Source organism: Gopherus evgoodei, chromosome 10, assembly GCF_007399415.2.
Source record: "Gopherus evgoodei ecotype Sinaloan lineage chromosome 10, rGopEvg1_v1.p, whole genome shotgun sequence".
Taxonomy (NCBI): domain Eukaryota; kingdom Metazoa; phylum Chordata; order Testudines; family Testudinidae; genus Gopherus; species Gopherus evgoodei.
This window is the reverse complement of record NC_044331.1, coordinates 58,708,373-58,728,071: the sequence shown is the minus strand read 5'-3', so window position 1 is coordinate 58,728,071 and position 19,699 is coordinate 58,708,373. Positions and strand designations below refer to the sequence as shown.

General features: G+C 40.0%; 1 protein-coding gene and 1 long non-coding RNA gene across 13 annotated transcripts in view; one reads left to right on the top strand and one right to left on the bottom strand.

Moving 5' to 3' along the window:
* Positions 1-19,699, bottom strand: part of RBFOX1 (RNA binding fox-1 homolog 1) — a 2,538,143-nt gene that overhangs the window by 231,623 nt on the left and 2,286,821 nt on the right. The window lies entirely within an intron of this gene.
* Positions 6,502-18,234, top strand: LOC115658479. Its single transcript, XR_004002301.1, has 3 exons — positions 6,502-6,579; positions 11,405-11,409; positions 18,222-18,234. It is a non-coding gene; the product is annotated as an uncharacterized LOC115658479 (long non-coding RNA).

The window sequence follows — 19,699 nt, the reverse complement described above, 5'->3', positions numbered from 1 at the left end:
TGAAAGTTATTTAGGCACCTAAATAAGCCAAAGATAGGCATCTAATGGGGTTTTCAGAAGTACCTAGGCTCCCACTTAAAATCTGGCCCTTAGTGTCTTTTTGTTAACAGTTCTTAGTATGGACTGATTTAGTTAATGGATATATGGCTTCATATGTGATGAATTAATAATCCCAGATATCTCTTGAAAAATTTCTGTTTTAATAATTATTTCAAAGAAAAAAATTTAAAAAAGGAAAGAAAAAATCTTGTGGCTCTGCTAACCACATTAGAAGCCAGAGTGCAAAAAATAAAAGGAAACCTGAATATTTTTATGATTAGTGTGCACACACACAGGCCCTGTTCTGGCATGAGCCTAACTTTAAGCATGAGTTTCCCCATTAAACTTAACTGAATTTAGTAGGGATTACTTACATACTTACAGTTGATAATGAGACAGAGGTATTGCTGGATTGTGGCCATGGTACCAGAATGGGTCTGGCTGCACGATAAAGTCATATATTCTCCTGACCAACACAAAGATTTTATATGCCATGTTGGCCATTTTAGTTTTGGTATTACTATTGCAATTAATACAAGACTTTGAAATGTAATTCAGACCGAGAGCAGTTTTGTTATTTGGTTTCATTGTAAACTAACAAAAAAATGTAATTTAAAAAAACCTTTTAAAAACTCCACCAGAATTCAATTAAAATAACTGTCAATGGTGCACAAGTATCTCCAAAAACCTGATTCCAAATCATTATTTTGGATACAAATGTAAATAAGCACAGTAGCTTCAGCAAACTGCCTAGCAGACATTAGAGAGATGAGTTGGGTCAGGTAATACCTTTTACTGGATTAACTTCTGTTGGTGAAAGAGACAAGTTTTTGAGCTACACAAAAGCTTTTCTGTCCCGAAGTTGAGTTCTGTATAGTTCGAAAACTTGTCTCTCACCAACAGGAGTTGGTTCAATAAAAGATATTACCTCACCCACCCTGTCTCTCTTATATCCCGGGACCAACACGGTTACAATGCTACAAAAAAAAGCCAACAGAGTCTACTTTACAAAACCGCCACCAAATTTACCAAATTTCAGTGCAATTATCTCAGGACATTCTGCTCAAGGGTAACTCGAGATTAGCAGGTCAGTGAATGTTGCATGTCAGGAATTAAGGGCAATAGGAAGGCTATAAAGGCCAACTGGCATAGCATCTCTATGTTTCTTGCCTCTCTGTAGCCAGAGTAATCGCTCCATAACAAACCCTGATTTACTCTCCAAAAGCAACAATGGCAAAACGTTGTGTTTTTTTTCTCAGCCTTCATGACACTTAACCTATGCTGGATCATTTCGGACAGTCAGCAGTGCGAAGAATCCCTATACAGTTCACTCATGATGTAGGTGAGAAAGGTTCAGGCTTAAGTGGAGCCAGTGGGACAGATCTACTTGTAATCCCATCTGTTCTGAAATAAAACCAGACATGCAGCCCTCTAGACATTAATAAGATAAATGAGCAAACTCTGCTGGTGTGATTTTTCACCATACCACACTTTGTAGGGTCCCCTTCAGTCTTAATGAATATGAATAATACTTGGTATAAAATGAAGACATGCCAATCTCTCTGTTGAAGTGAGAATGCTATTCAGAGACTGTCAATCCTTTAGATTGCAGGCTGCAATCGGATGATGAATTTTTTTAAAGGATGTATAATTAAAATGGAATTCACTGTGGCTGGTAACCTCCATGAACATCTACTACTATGTTACTGTTCATAGAGAAGATCACACCGACACAGCACTCTCATTGTGAATGACCTACTAATTCCTAAGTGAATTGTTTGTATACTGTGTTGTAATGGAGAGTACATGGTAATTAACACATTACCTAAGCAATTAAATCTTTTAGTTTTGGCATCACATGCAGATTAAAAATCTGTGATCTAATAAATATAAGGGAGAGAATCTTACTGATCATTTCTAGTAAGCATGTTCCCTTGAATGGATTTTGAATTATCGCTAACATAAATTTCACTGGCACCCATACAAGTGTCTTCACTTTCATATCTAAAAATAGCTATAGCTCAAGTTCTGTATAGCAGTTGCACTTAACAAGCTTTGATTGGTCTGTTTAATATTGCCAGTTCTACTGGTATTAGCCATTTTAAGTATACAGAATAACTCTCAAACCAGTAAAGTAATCTTTCAAAATGGAAGAAACTTTTTAAAATGTGACCCCCACATGTTGACCAAGTATACTGGCGCTCTTGTGAATTCAAGGTTTAGCCACAATAACATTACCTATGATTGCAAGGCACAAAGAGTCAGGATTATGACTTGAATAGAGTTTTGATTAGAACTAGTCTGCAGTTATTCCTATAGAATCCAAAATGATTTTGTAATATCAGTAACTGAATCATTCTAATTTTTCCCCCCTGCTGAAACTGGCCTGAAAAACTAGAATTATTGAATCCTGTAATGGGCTGGGCTGGCTTCACTTTTATACTGTGTGTGAACTCAAATAATTCAACATCCATCTCTCTTTTTTATTTAATTAATTTTAGTTTTCCAATACTTTTGTTGCATGTGATTGAACATAGATGACCACATTGTACAGCACTGCTTTCTTGTTTGTACTGGAAAGAGCGGCATTCATTTTTGGCACTGTGCTGAAAGTACAGAACATCGTATCTGATGCTATTTATTTTCTAAGATTAAAATGACTAGCAAAATATCATTGGGCACAGGGAACAGAGAGATTGGCTTCCTGCCTCAGCTACACTTTGTTATATTTGTTTATCACTGTGATCATTTGTGTACTTCAATTAATGTTTATGTTAAGATGATTTTATAGTCTTTATGAACAACTATTTGTTTCAATGTTTGCTGTTAGCAAAATAAACCACAACACTAAACTGAAGGGCAACTTTGCTCACTGCCTTTGCTGAGGCGACAGGCACTCAAACTTACCGATCCAATGCTGCTTTTAAATACAGGGTTTCCACATACTGTCAAAACATCACGAAGGACTCCAAAGACACAAGAATCACTTTAAAGAGTGAATCTCTTGTTATAAGGAAGTGAAGAGAAACTCTTGAATTGCTTCAGTGTAATTGAAAAGTGTTTTGCTCTACTATACTGCTTGGTGAGTTCCACTGTGCTTATCTCCTATAAATGCTGCTATTATTACAGGTAGCAGCATAGTGTGATAGATAGGGCATAGTAATGGGAGTCAGGGGACCTGGGTCCTTTTTTCACCTCTGCCAGAGATGTGTTTTTGTGATCTTTGGGAAGTCATTTTACCACTCTGTGCCTTAGTTTCCTCATTTGTAAAATAGTGATAATGATACATCTGATGTTCTTTTTACAGTTCAAAAGTGTAAAGAGCTGCATTCAAGGGAATTCTTTCTTCCAGCACTTCCTCTCTAGAGCTACTGCTTTAGGACTTACACATTCTTCATGAAGTTAAAAACTCACAAAGCACAATTACTACAGCAAACTGTTATGTAATTGAGGGGCTCAAATGGTAAAGGTGCCTGACAAAGGTAACATACACACTGCCGCTTTGAGAAATATGAGAGTTTAAAACAAAATGAATCATGGGATGATGCACAAGAAATTGCACCCATCTTAATTCTAACTCTCATGTTCTTAAAAATGCATCTGTAAAATTACTGCTCCAACCCATTTCATGTGGCATTTAATACATAGCACAGAGGAAGATTTTATTTGGAAGGAAGTATATTCAGAATATTGTTTTAAATGTACAACTGTGTAATAAACACTGCCACTAATTTCCAACTTAGCCTCGAATACTGTACTTAATTTTTACCTCATGTGCACATTCTTTTCTGTTTCCAAAACAAGATATCACTGAGAAAAAAATAAATTCAAACACACACTGTTTCTTAAAACTAAACATTCTTTACAACATCAAAATCCAAACCTTAGTTTTTACGTGTTGATAGTCTATATTCACTTATTTTGGGAAGGCATAGTAGTAGTTTTTAAAAACTTGTTTTAAAACTTGTGTAATCAACTGTCTAGTATTTAAACTGGAACAGTTACACTTCAAATGAAATAATCTGAAAATAATTTTAAATAGTTCAGTATTCGCTAAGCGTACAGCTAATCAGATAGAGAACATTGCAATTGCTTCAGTATTCAGGCAGCTTCTAGTTGCTAAAGAAATTCAGATTAGATACAGCTATATAAAATTGATTGCTGGTAGGTATTCAATCAGAAAAGTGGATCTTTAAAATAGTACAATCACATGTTACGGTACACCACTCGTGTCAAGTTAAATTTAATCATATCAGCATACTTAAAGAAAAATTCTGAATACCTACTCATATCCCCACGCCAAGAGGGACTTCACAAGACCTTATGAAGTCTTTCCCTTTTAGTTAATATTTTGATGTCGGTATAGAACAATTTGGATATGCAATATATCCCACAACTAATCTATTACATTGTCTTTTTCAGGGCCGGCTCTAGGTTTTTTGCCGCCCCAAGCAAAATAAAATTTGGCTGCCCTCACCCGAGCTCTGGGCTCCCCCCTGAGTCCCCTGCTGCCCCAGCTCTGGGCCTCCCCCTTCCCACACACCCCTGCCGCCCCAGCCCTGGGCTCCCCCCTGCACCTGCACCCCCTGGCACTCCAGGTCTGCGCTCACACACACCCTGTGCTGCACCACCTCTGGGCACCCCCTTTCTCCCCACCAGTGCCCCCCCACCTCCTGTCACCCCAGCCCTAGGCTCTGCCCCCTCCACCTGCACCCCCTGCTGCCCCAGCCTGGACTCTTCCCCCCATCCCCTGTACCCTCCTTCTGCCCCAGCCCTGGATCACTGGTGACTTGATCCCAGGGTTGGTCATTCAGCAGGAATTTTGGATGTGCACAGAACACAGATAGGATTGGTTCCCATATGGTTACAGAGCTGCAGTAAAGTGGAACAATTTTCAGCTTGTGTGATTGGAGGATATCTGGATGCATATTATAAGACTGTCCTCCATAAAAGAGGAAAAGTCAAGGTGCCTTTATTATTCTTTTGTTCCACTCATTGTTTCTATGGGGAATTTGCCAATACAATATCACTGTCTTCCTTCTAAACAACTTAAAAAAAAAAAGGCAATGACTGCTGAAAATAGCAGTTCCAGTCCTAAAAACCACCAGGAAGTATTTCTTGCTCAATTTTATCTACTTTTTCTACAGCAAGTTACAGTGGATCAGTACATTTGATGTGGGAGAAAGGAAGTAACAGCTGCCCAAATTGAGCTTGAGCACTCCTGAATTTTGAGGTGTTCAAATCTGGAAGGCAGGTGCTAGATTCCCTTTCTGAATATTAGCTAAATCTGGAAAAGTCAATTTCTGCTTCCATGGCTCAGAAGTGGAAATCCTCCTAAGTGCCTGGTACTGTATCTAAAGCTGCCCAGGTCCAGCAGAGCCTCCCCTCCCTTATTTTTCATTTTAAATTCTAGTGGGATCCACATACCTCCCTTGCTAGGCTTCAGATAGAAGAGAGCACTGTCTATTTAGTCCACCCAATTCCTTTTGGGGGGTCTGCAAGGTGAGGTCACACTAGTATACCTAAGCCAGTCTGGGGATGTCTTCTGAAGGGGATATCTGGGGCAAAGCCTTTTACTCCTTGGGCACACTTCTTCCCCATTCACAGTGCCATCCTGCTCTAGCAGTGAGCTCAAGCTGCAGCATGAGGTTTCAGCTATCATACTCCCTCCCCGACTTTCTTATTGGTAGTGGCCAAGGGAATGCTGGGAAATGTAGTTCTTTCCCTGCTCCAGGGCTGGTTCTATAGGCAGGGAGCTAAACAAGGAACTATAGCTCCCAGGGCCCCCTCTTGGTTCTCAGCTCTCAGGCTCAGATCCCTGCTAGCTGCCGCCCCTGCAAATGGGCTGCCCCAAGCAGCTGCTTGCTTTGTTGGTGCCTAGAGCTGTCCCTGGTCTTTTTTAAGGTATGCTTGGCATAACTGACCTCATAGAGCAGAATGTGCACTGTCAATTACTTCTGTTCTTCTAAAGACTGCTCCAGTAACGGATGAAATGGAACAATTCCCTTGAAGTAGAAAATAGGCATATTCTAGGTGCTGCTAAGTTTCTTGGAAGAAAAATGAAGTCATCCCCTTGCCCCTTGTTTAAACCACCTACAAAAAGAACAGTAATTTATGCTTGCTAATGCCCAGAGTCTCGATTTTCCTTGAAAGACTGAGGCCTGGTCTGCATTACACAGTTAAGAGTGAAGTAAGTTGCCCTGCATCGACCTAGTTGTGGCAGTGTCTTCACTTAAATTTGGGTCTCGCTGACCTAAGTGCCTTTCTACACCAATTTAGTAACACTGCCTCCGTGAGCAGCATAGAGTCATGGTGGATGTAAATAGGTAGACACTGCATTGCTTACATTGACTGATACTGCCTTTCAGGAGCCATCCCACAATGCCCCAGACTGACAACACAATCAATAGAAGCTCTCCTCGTGAGAGTGTTCACCACTGACACAAGGAGCCAAGTATGTTTACATAAGCAATTTAATAACTGCTGTGACTGTATACCAACATAAGTTAGGTCGACATAATTTTTAGTGTAGACATAGCCGTACGTGTGTGAAGAGGACGTGCTGTATGTTATTCGCTGGAACAGACAAGAGATTTGTGAAGTATGATACAGAAATCAGTGTGTTCTACTGTAATTAACTCACTTATTTCTGTACAGGGGAAGAGGGCTTGGGCAGAATAATAAAAATTCACACTAATTCCTTTGCTACAATTTACAGCAAATGAGTCAAAGGTACACACTGTGGAGACAGCTAAAAAATGCTTACAATTCCTGCAATTGCAATGGAGATTTCTGTAGAATTATATGGACTCTTCACACCCTCCTTGTAGGATTCTGAAGGAAAAGATGGACTGTCATGCTCATTATACACAGAGACTAACTTCAGGCAGGGAATAACTTGACTTCAATCACAAAACTCATTTTTTCCACAATCTCTACAGCAGGGGTTCTCAAACTGAGGGTCATGAGGTTATTACATGGGGGGGGGGAGTTGCAAGCTGAAAGCCTCCACCCCCAAACCCCACTCTGCCTCCAACATTTATAATAGTGTTAAACACAAAAAAGGGAGGGGGTTAATTTATAAGGGGAGGTCACACTCATAGGTTTGCTGTGTGAAGGGAGTCACCAATACAAAAGTTTAAGAAACACTACTCTACAGGCATCACCCCTCAACACCCCTTGTAGCTGCTATAACTGAAGTCAAGATGGGATAGAGACATGGATGTGTGTTAGATATCCACTTTAAAGGAGTCTTAACCTACTTAAGAACCATTTTGTCTTAAATGGATGGAAACTCTGCACGGATTGACAAGCCCCAGAAAACAGTGTCCAGGATATGGCCTAAGTCTAAAAGGGAGAAGTTTGACTAATGTGCTCATCTGTAATTATCGTTCAAAATCAATCTTATCATTCTGCAGACCCCGTCATTGGCTCCCTAATCTTCACACTCATCACCTGCCTTCATCTTGCCTCCCATTTTATCCTATCCCCATCTTTAGCTCTCCAGGCACTCTTCCGTAACCTCCCTCCTAATTGCTTCCGTTGTCTCTTCCTCCTCCATCCCACTTCACAGGCCTAATTCTCCACTGCTTAACACACTATATAGTCATTTATACCTGTGTCAAGTGAGTGTGAAGTGGATGTAGAATGCAAACAAACTGGAGTGGGAGCATTTTACACTCACTATGAACAAGCATAAATGACTGCAAAAGATACAAGGCCATAGAGAACCAGGGCATAACCTAGAAACTTTGATTCAAAAGTGTTCAGTCTATTTTTGCCTCCCCTTTTTCATGTTCCAAAGGTCCTCTTTTAAACTCCACCTTAACTCCTAAAGATCAGGTACTTAGCTGGTATAAACTGTTATTGCTGCACTGAAAACAATCTGGCCCTGTGGCTCTTGTAAAGCTTTCCTATGTTAATCCATGAATGGTGTTTCTTTATCTTTTGCACTGTTCTCATGATCAGATCTATCTGAGTTACTATTATTATAACTTATTTGTATTACCACAGCACTCATGAACCAGGACTCCACTTTACTAGGCACTGTACAAACACAGAAGAAGACAGTCCCTGTGTCAAAGAGTTTAGGTTGCAAATTATTCTGGGCAGGGACCTTGAGTGGCTACAACCAGTTTAATTGAGAGTGAGCAGCTTTTATGTTGTGGGCCATTTTAACCCGAGAGGGCCCAGGGTCGGAGGACTGGACATATAGCTTAGAGCTTGGCACAGTTGAGGAAACCACCCCTTCTGAACAAACATAACAACAACAACAGTTTGCTTTTGTTTTAGTTGGTTTGGTTTAATTTCCTGTGGATAATTTAAGATTTTAGCAATATGGGTTACTGTCATTTTTCAATGCTACAACTAGTATTTGTCCACTGCCTGCAATTTTGGAAAGCAATAAATATAAATAAAACAAAAGAGAAGAAAGGTTTGCATGAAAGAAATCTGAGAAGGTTAACTGGGTCTCAAATAAAAGTCAACAATTATTAGTGTCTCCAATTAACAATGAAAATAGATATCCGAAACCAGTTTTTTGGTGTAATATATACAATTGTTCTGTGTCTTATTCAGAAGAAAATTCAAGTGCATCATCCGAAACTAGCCATGGCAAATTGGTTTAACTTTGTTATTTTCTAATTTAAAAATTGCCACCTGAAATATTCAAGGTACTATCTTAACTTCATTTTGGTTACACAGATTGAAAACTCAGCTGAATGACCAGATTTAGGGTCTACCTCACACTTTGGAAGCAAATACATTTAAAACATCGACACATCACTGATACAACAAAGAATACTGCATCAATATAGTGTATCCAACAGAGTAGATGCAATATTATTAATACATGCTGAAAAAGAGGCTTAGCCTTGACTGCTCTATGCTCAGGAACGAGAGTGAGGATTTTAATCCTGGTTCTGAAACTCTCTCTGTGTTTTGGAGCAAACAGACAAATCTTTCTGCCTCAAGTTCCCAAATCTGTAAATGGCATGTTAATGCACACCTAACTACCAGGGATGATTAGGATATGTCTGGTTTAAATGAAATGATTGTCCACAGAACCTCTTCAATCAGTTTAAGTTAAACCAGTGTACTCTCTCGTTTTATAACACTTTTATTTCTCTAATCTGGATCAAAGATTTATAAATAATCTGTATTATCCTTCCATACAATTATGTATTTGTTTTCTGTCTGAATTAGCTGTGACTCATTTATACTGGATTCACATACCATAATTTTGATATAAATATATAGTTATATAGTATGGCAGACTAATAAGCAATGTATTGTCCATAAACAATTAGCTAGTACTTAGGGCGTAATGGTCAGTATTACAGTCCACTACAGATAAACATATTTGTAGTACAACGTGTTTCAACTGACTTTTGAAATATAACAACAGAAAAAAGCATGATAAATACAACTCTTAACCAACTCATTTGCAGCTATATTAGCTAAAAATGCATCACCAACTATTCAGTTACATACTAATTCCTATCTGGAAATAAGAATTCACGTAGTAAGTAGATTTTACATAGGCTGGCAGCAATATAAAGATTTGCTTCCATAAATATGCAAATATTTGGAACAGACGGAGAATATTTATGGCTGTGTAAACATGCCTAGGATATGTTTTTGGCAGAGTGCATTTGCATTATACCATATCCATTCAGGGGTCTATTCTCCAATTGATGTGCAGGTGGTTTACATGGTTAACTCTCATTAAAATTAATTCCTGCACATCAGTAGCACAAGATATATCAAAGTCCATAAATAATTATCTTGGACTAATATATTTTTCCACTGCATAAGACAAAAGACCCCATTATTTCTCAGTGAATTAAATTCTGAAAGCTCTTCTCTGACATGGAGGACTGCTATGCTACGTAACTTGAAAAAGTCCCCAGTGATCATGGAAGCACAGGAGTAATGGCAGACTTTTCAAGGCAGGTCTGAGGTCTAAGATTTTACCCACAGAACAGCTTCACTATATTCAGAGGTTCACTATATTCAACTGTGTACCTCTCACTTCCAAATGTCAAAGCACTGAACGAATTTAGGACATAAGTGGTGGCTTGGGTGGACTTATACAGGGCTGAATTTAATTCTTTAAGAGGTAATTACTATACTGTGAAAATACCTGTCTCAATGGATTGCCTCTTTTTGTTTCATGTATCTATTCATGTGTCTTAAAGAAACGTTTACATCTCAAACTCTAATTAGGGTTGCCAACTTTCTACTTCCACAAAACCAGACACCCTTGTCCCGCTCTCTGACTCACCTCTCCTCTGAGGTCCCACCCATGCCCCGTCTACTGCTCACTCCATCCCTCCCCCCCATTTGTTGCTCACTTTCTCCACCCTCGCTTGCTCATTTTCACCAGACTGGTTTAGGGGGTTGGGGTACTGGAGGGGGTGAGGGTTCCAACTGAGGGTGGGGCCAGAAATCAGGAGTTCAGAGTGCAGGAGGGTGCTCCAGGCTGGGACCAAGGAGTTCAAAGGGCAGGAGTGGGATCGTGTTGGGGCAGGGGCTTGGGGAACAGGGGGGAGTGAGGGCTCCAGCTGGGAGTGTGGGCTATGGGGTGGGTCTGAGGATGAGGGGTTTGGAGTGCAGGAGGGTGCTCTGGGCTGGGATCGAAGGGTTCGGAGGGGGATCAGGGCTGGGCAGGGGGTTGGGGCATGGGGGGGAGGACAGGAGAGGTTCAGGGTTGCAGGCTCTGGGCAGCGCTTACCCCAAGCAGATCCTGGAAGCAGTGTCATGTCCCCTCTCCAGCTCCTACCCCAGAGATGGAGCCAGGAGGCTCTGCGCACTACCCCGTCTGCAGGCACCACACCCGCAGCTCACATTGACCTCAGTTCCTGGCCAATGGGAGCTGCAGGGGCATTTGCAGTGGAGGCATCGTGCAGAGCCCCCCTGGCTGCCCCTATGCGTAGAAGCCAGAGGAGAGACATGCTGGCTGCTTCCTGGGAGCCGCACAGCTCGGAGACTAGGAGGGAGTATGCAAGCCCCGCTGTGTGGCGCCATCAACCAGAAACTCTACTGCCCAGTCAGCACTGCTGACCACAGCCACCAGGATCCCTTTTCAACTGGGTGTTCCGACTGAAAACCAGACACATGGTCACCCTAACTCTAATCTGTTGGCCCAAGCAGGGAACATTGTGGTGGAAGCAAGATTGCTCTATAAAAAATTATGAATATGTTGACCTGGTTATAGAGTTGTTTACTACATTATTATGTTGTGCTATATATTGGGATATTTACTGTATGAATATGTTCATTTCATTTAATCCTGGGCTGTTGGGAAAAAAAGGCAGCAAGTGGAACAATGGCTAAAGATGGCCATTCACCTGCTGACACTTAGGGGCAGTGCAAGAGCCATTTGCTTTGATGTTCTACCTCCGACCCCCTGAGAAGCTCATGAGACTTGTCTGTCAAAGGGAGAGGGGTGTTCAAGCTTGTGAGCACAGGAGAAAGTAGGGAGAGAGACAGTTAAGAGAAATAGGCTGTCCCAGATAACAGAGGTTTGGGGTGAACAGAAAAGGGAGGTCTACTTAGGGTCTCTTCCAAGGGTTAGGACTCCGTTTGGTAATAGACCTGCATATATAGACTATACACTATTTGTTGTTTTAAAATCCTTCTTCTCTAATGTTATCCTTTGTTCTTACTGTTAAGATTAAATTGTACTTTGGTTTAAGAAGGCTGCCTAGTCACCGGTTCTCCCAAAGGCGTGAACCACGAAATCTGAATGCAGGGCTGTGTGAACACAGTCAGTGCAGGGTGCTGTAGCTCACAGTCTGGTCTCAAAAGGGGAAAACCATGTGATTCCACCCTAGGAGAGGTAAAGGTACAAAGCCAGACATCTGAACATGAGAGACCACAAAAGGGACCTTCCTATGTTTCTAGGGAGAAAAGAAATATTGATTTCAAAACAGAAGTCAAACTCTGGATGGCAGTGGGGAAAAAAAGTTAATGGTGGAATGATTTCTTACCAGCTTCATTTTGCTCAACATTATGAACAGCCAGGAAAACTGTACAGCTTTCTAAAGGAAAGGTGAGCAAAGCAAGAAGATGATGACATTGCTATTTCTGTTAGTCTATAAGGTGCCACAGGACTCTTTGCTGCTATTGCTATTTTAGATTGAGATGATTTGGGGCATGCTGTTAATATATAGTAATCTAGATTTACTGCTGGTACTGGATCTGTCCTGAAAATTGAAGTGGAAAACCTAGACTAGCATAACGGTTTTGGACCACTTACAGTAGAGATATCTAAGTTTTGAAGGGCAGCTTCAATAATGGTTCAATATGTCATTGTGCTACTTCATGACAGCTTCAGAAGGTTGCACAGTCCCCCTACAAACCACTTGGTCCAAAATCAGAAACTGCTGCACAATTACAGAAGTTTCAAGTCACAGCTAGACAGTGTGTCATTCTTTTAGGTAATGAGGAAAGCATCTGTTTTTAAGGAGGAGGAGAAGCCAATCTGAAAGTCCCTGCCAATTTATTTTGGCTCCAGGAATCAGAGAAAGCTCTGCACCCTTCCATTATAGGAAGCCTGCAGCCTTACCACATGGCATGAATATTCTAAAGCAATAACTGGGATATGAATATAAAAAGGAGGCGGAATAAAGAGAGAGGGTGGTAAAAAAAAGCTTATCTTCAACATAAAAGTAGGCAAAGGTGTTAAGATCACTAACTTTCAAGTGAGGAGACACACCACCCACTACAAACTAGTTACTTAATAGGCTGTTTCTGCTTAACAGCTAAGAGAGCTCTTCACCCTGCTTCCATCCCATTACCACATTAGTCTGTATTAACAGTGAGCTCTCATCTGGTAATACATAGCACCTCTGCCTGTGGGTATTAACACATGATGCAAATGAAGATGTAAAGAGGAATCAGCTCATCAATCACAATCACAGAGGGACACTGAGCAAGGCAAAAGGATTAGCACTTCAGGCCCACTCAGGTCTCTTTCCTATCAGCACTCTACTTTAATTAAACACCACCTCAAGTGCTTTGTTACCACTGAAAAGCTCAGTGTTGAAGGCTAGCTTTCTGTAATCTAAGTGCTGAAGTTAATTAGAAAAGAGTAAGAGAAAAATGTACATTAAAATTGGTGGGATTCCCCTAACAGAAGTGATCTATACCTCTGTAATAAAGATTTGCCTTTCTCTGGATTTAGAACAACATGCTAAATAGCCTTTATTAAGCTCCAACCTTTTACTTTGAACCATGGGCATATCATTATTTTTTTCTTAAGCAAGCCTACATTTAAATAAGTAGGCTTCCAAATCATTGTTCGAATTTCACATGTTTTAAACCAAAGGGTGTTTGACAAAACCTTTTCCCCCTTCTCAAACATTGCATTCTTTTTCTTTTTTTAAATTAACTTAACATGTTGGATGCTTGTCTTCCTATTTCCACAGACAAACACAAATGCAGGTCATTAGACTATGCTATGCAATGCTCATTACAAGGCTATTAAAAAGAAAATGGTTTAAAAACAAACAAAAATCTTAACTCAATACTACAAAACACCTCCAAGATCCTAACTCAAACAAAAATGCACGGGTAGCCTTAGAAACCAACAAAACAAAACTGCAGACACATTTACAGCAATTTAAACAAAAATAATGTGTTTAAAAATAAGTTTTCTCCTTCACTTGCCTGCCACCTGACCTGACTTCAGGCTTTTGTGGTTCCTCTGCAGAAGCCGATGATATCACTAACACCTGAAACAGAGCAGCACAGCTAGCTGCACTGCCATCAAGAGAAGCCAGGGACACACTGAACCTTGAATTTAACTGATAAAGTAATAGCTTTTCTAATTTTTAATCTTGAAATGGAATGTCATACTCTAGTCAACATACATATTCTGTTGGGCAGAAATTCACCTCTATGCAGAGCACCACTGATATCTCACTTAGCTATTCTAACTGGGGTCAGATCTAGTGGTGCACACTTCTGCATAGGGATGAATTTCTACCTCTATGATTTGGGATCTTCCCCATCTCAAACAATACCTTCACCTTTAATGATAAAGATTAGTAGTAGGTTTTAAACTCAAATCTATTATGTTATCCACTGACTGGCATTACAATTTATCCAGCTAACACTATAGACAGTGTATATACCAGCAAAAGGCCCAAAATATATTTTTTTGTAAAAACAGCCATTTTTACAACTGTTACCATATCTTTTTAATTTCAATGGGACCAACTGTTTTGGAACAAATGATTATTTTCTTGCAGTATATGAAACCCAAGCATTGCAGCATTAAGAATCCATGAAACTGAACTTCAGTGATTTTCATTGATTTACGTTATTAGCGACTACACGGAGTAAAGTAAATGAACACAGTATAAGTAAAATAATACTACTTTTAAAACATATTATTTGGTTTTAAACTGTAAATGTCTCTGAAGAGAAATTGTTAATGGCTCTCAGTATATTTCTGTTTATGAGTTAGAATAATAGACTTATTTTGCATTATTTAGATATTTTTTAAACGTGATTTTTGACAGACTTTTTACATATGAAAGCACTATCATGATGCAAGTAGATATTTGATTTTACATTCATAGAGCATCTTGCATCTCAAAAGATTCTCAACCTCTATATAAACATTCATATCATCATGTAAATGCATATATGAGCTGCCTCAGGTCCTAATGAAATAGTCATTCCTGGGGTGGAACACAGCAAACATTTAACAGTGCACAGTAACACTAAACAAGAATCTATTTCAAGATGAGGAATACCAAGAAATCCACCTGACATTGCATTAAGAATTTAGGTAGGAAAGAATGTAATTACTCACATTTGAATGTGGTTAGCATATTGGCCTCTCAACTCTTGCCCAAAAAAAAGTGCCATCAGGTTATAAAATACGAGCACAAATAATCAAAACCTCAGTTTTACATCTCTGTTACAAGACACCACCTCTGGCAACAGAGTCTCATTCCCCTGCCCCAACACTGTGTGAGAGCATTGTTTTAGCAAAGATTCAGGGAGGAGACTTCTAATTACTAAGGGCCTGATCCTGCAAATACTTATACATGTGAGTGACAAATACGAATAAAACTATGTGTATATGTGTTTCCAGAACTAGGCCTTAAATCCCCAGCATCATAATCTACTGCACACTGGGTTTTCCTTTGGGTGACAATCAGGGGCGGTGACCCACTCCAATACAACTACACCTGACGTTGCTTAGCTTGTGAAATCTGCTGAGACCACAGCCTCTGGTGATACAGCTGCTGCGTCCATCATGCTGTGTGTCTGAGAAGTGTGCCAAGTACAAGTTAATTTCATTATGTTTGTTAAGGCTTCCCCTAGCCCCTTTTGTTACATTTTTGTAACAAACTCAACAACACACTATTATACAGAATACATGTTAAGTACCAGGCTTCATTAATCAGATTTCTCTTTTTGGAATTCCAGTTTGTAAATTATATGTTTTATTTTAACAAATCTTCTCTACAAAAACCTTGGCAATACATTTGAAAATATAATCCATACAAAAATATAAACAATCATCCAAAATGAAAATAATCGTTCTAGTCAAATGGACGTTCATCAATATAATGAACCAATCAAGCAGAAAGACAAAAACCACACAAATGTAATTGTAAATGTAAACACCTCTCCCAGTGTAGAACAGACCCTCGTACATGGATGAAATTGAGTCCTACTGAAGTCAACAGGACTACTCATGCTTGAAGTTATGTATGTGCTTAAGTACTTTGTATGGGCCACATAACCGTTCCATTATTATATTGTAAACCTACATACATGATTAATTTCAAACTTTGTATTTTTCCAACAACACTGAAGACTTTTTTTTTTTTAAAGGGAGAGGAACTTGAATAGTCTTTCGGCCCAACCCTACACAACTCCGTTAAATGTTAGTTTGTCATTGATTTTAATAAGAGCAAGATCTGTACCTTAGTGAACTAACTCAATTTATTTTCCATCTCTGCTTGCAATTAGTTGAATGTCTGATATGCCCTTTTATTACTGTGGTAAAAATTTGCCATTTTAGTCTTCATTTTTTTCTCTAAGCTTATATAACATAAATACACTTTTTAAAGTACCCCTGCATTATCCACAGTTGGTGGGCAGGATTTTTCTTTCTATGGAATAATTTCTATGGCTCCGTTTGTTAAAAGAAAAAAAAAGGCTTCTTAGATAGGCGCTTCATGCTTTCTGTGCAGAACATTCACTGTATGTGGGAGTGCCTTATTTGCATATTGGCATGTGGGTAGGATTTGGACAAGTATATTGAGGTACATGACAATCAAAAATAGAGATCTGGAAAATCTCTTATAGCTCCAAAAAGTTTGGTGCCCAAGTTTCACTAACTCAGGTACACGTTTTAATGGGGAACTTATGCACCAAATTCTAGACCTTATTCATAAAGTAAAAAAGTTTTGAGCTCTTTAGTTTCTATGGGGTAGCAGGGTAAACCCAGAATAATATAATTTGTTATTCCATCCAGAGTCTGGCCCAGCAAAATCAATAAGCACTGGAATTTTGATCAATGTCGAGTTTGCATGTGATTTTTCTATCTGCTGACATGAAAAATAAGTTATAGCTAATCTCAGTCACCAGTGCACTGTCAATTTAATAACAGATCCTTCTTTTGATGTGATTTGACTGTCATTAGTGCTCCAAACATAGTGAATTGTTTTGCTAATACTACTAGAGAAGAGAAAACTGAAGATGTGAAATGAGACTACCTGGGGCAACTTCTAAGGTATGGTATAGGTCTTCATTCTGCTACCAGCAACTCATTAGTTAACCCAAGTCAAGAACAAACCCTTTTTTGCATTGTACACATATCCTTTGATAGGAGCCACCTTCGCCTGCTGGATGAGCAATACATGAACTCAGTGCAAACTGTGCTGAGATCGTAGATTATGTCAGTAGCCAATGTGCAAATCTACTCTGCGCTGTTCAAATTGCCCCATTCAGCCACAGTTATAACTTAGTATCTAGCAAGGTGCTACTGTGACCCTCATTTGGGGATCCCTGCTCTAAACAGGCTCTAATATTAGTTTTTTTTCCTATAGAGACATCTTTCTAATCTGCCTTGCACTCTCTACAAAGTAATAAATAAATAAGAGGAGAGCAGAACAGTGAGTCCTCTAGCCACTTATCTGCAAATTTTTCTGCTTAGTTTCAGCCCTTTTGCCATGTCTGCATCTTCCATGAACCACAGCAAGAAATACGACAGAATTACATTAGAGCAATGTACAATTGAGATGTGACCATTTGTTCTCCCCAAAATTCATTCAAAATCCCATCATCTCTGACATATTTCATTCCCTTCTCCTTTATCCTGCTGCCAACAGTGGGGGATTCAAGTAACATTCAGCTTGTGCCACATTTCTCTGAGATAGAACATAAATGACTAAGGATTTTTTTTCTCTTTTTATTTAACAAGCAGGGACATCTTTTGCTGTGGGGAAGCGTCACCCACCTCCCCCTGACTTTTCATAGGTCTATATGCTTCATTACGTCTTCCATGCTCTACCCCACAGGATATAATATAATCACAACTTTGCCTCCCTCCTCCCAAGTTTTTCAGATACGACGCTCCTGAAAATAATAAAATTTTTCACATATCAAGATGGTCTGATAAATGACAATGTTAGCATATATTTCTGGCAATCGTTTATTAGTACTGTCTTCCTGGGTATGGCTCAAGGTTTCACTGATTACCATTATTATATATTGAATTGCTCTCATACCAATAAAGCTTCACTTATATAATAATCAGAACAAAAGAACAATTATTGTATTTTAGTGTGACAAATGGTCTGGACCTCTGTCCATAATACATAGTTAATGAAAAGAGCAACAACAACAAATACATCTTAGAAAAGATTAACCAGAGCCATGATCAAAATTAGGGCTCATCCACACAGGAAAATATTACCAGTTATACCAGTACAATTATATTGGTGTAATTAAACCAATATAATTATATGGGTATAAACCCCATGTGGACACTCTTATTCCAATATAAGATTGGCCTTCTTATCTTGGAATAAGAGTGTTCACCAGTCGGGGGGAATCAGTTTATACTTTCACTTATAAAGGTATAACTTCCCTGTGTAGGCAAGCCTTTAGATACAATCAGGAAGGCCAAAGCACAATTGGAGTTGCAGCTAGCAAGGGATTTGAAGGGCAACAAGAAGGGTTTCTACAGGTATGTCAGCAACAAGAAGAAGGTCAAAGAAAGTGTGGGACCCTTACTGAATGGGAGAGGCAACCTAGTGACAGATGATGTGTAAAAAGCGGAAGTACTCAATGCTTTTTTTTTTTTGCTTTGGTCTTCATGGACAAGGTCAGCTCCCATACTGCTGCACTGGGCAGCACAGTATGGGGAGGAGGCAAGCAAACCTCAGTGGTGAAAGAAAAGGTTAAGGACTATTTAGAAAAGCTGGACATGCACAAGTCCATGGGGCTGGATCTAATGCATCCAAGGGTGCTGAGGGAGTTGGCTGATGTGACTGTGGAGCCACTGGCCATTATCTTTGAAAATCTGTGGTCATCAGGGGAGGTCCAGAATGATGGAAAAAAGGCAAATATAGTGCCCATATTTTAAAAGGGAAGAAGGGGAATCCGGTGAATTACAGACCAGTCAGCCTCATCTGAGTCCCTGGAAAAATCATGTAGCAGGTCCTCAAAGAATCCATTTTGAAACACTCAGAAGAGAGGAAGGTGACCAGGAACAGTCAACATGGATTCACCAAGAGCAAGTTGTGCCTGACCAACCTGATTGCCTTGTATGATGAGATAACTGGTTCTGCGGATATGGGGAAAGCGGTGGACGTACTATATCTTGACTTTAGCAAAATATTTGATATGGTCTCCCACAGTATTCTTGCCAGCAAGTAAAAGAGAATGGATTGGATGAATGGACTATAAGGTGGACAGAAAGCTGGCTAGATCATCAGGCTCAACAGGTAGCGATCAATGGCTCGATGTCTAGCTGGCATCCGGTGTCAAGCAGAGTGCCCCAGGTGTTGGTCCTGGGGCCAGTTTTGTTCAATATCTTCATTAATGATCTGGATGATGGGATGGATTGCACCGTTAGCAAGTTCACAGATGACACTAAGCAGGGGGGAGAGGTAGCTATGCTGGAGGGTAGGGATAGGGTCCAGAGTGACCTAGACAAATTGGAGGATTAAGCTAAAAGAATTCTGATGAGGTTCAACAAGGACAAGTGCAAAGTCCTGCACTTAGGATGGAAGAATCCCATGCACTGCTACAGGCTGGGGACCGACTGGCTAAGCGGCAGTTCTGCAGAAAAGGACCTGGGAATTACAGTGGACGAGAAGCTGGATATAAGTCAACATTGTTCCCTTGTTGGCAAGAAGGCTAATGACATATTGGGCTGCATTAGTAGGAGTGTTGCCAGCAGATTGAAGGACGTGATTATTCCCCTCTATTCGACACTGGTGAGGCCACGTCTGGAGTATTGTGTCCAGTTTTGGGGTCCCCATTACAGAAAGGATGTGGAGAGGCTGAGGGAACTGGGCTTATTTAGTCTGCAGAAGACAAGAGAGAGAGGAAGATTTGACAGCAGCTTTCAACTACCTGAAGGGGGGTTCCAAAGAGGATGGAGCTAGGCTGTTCTCAG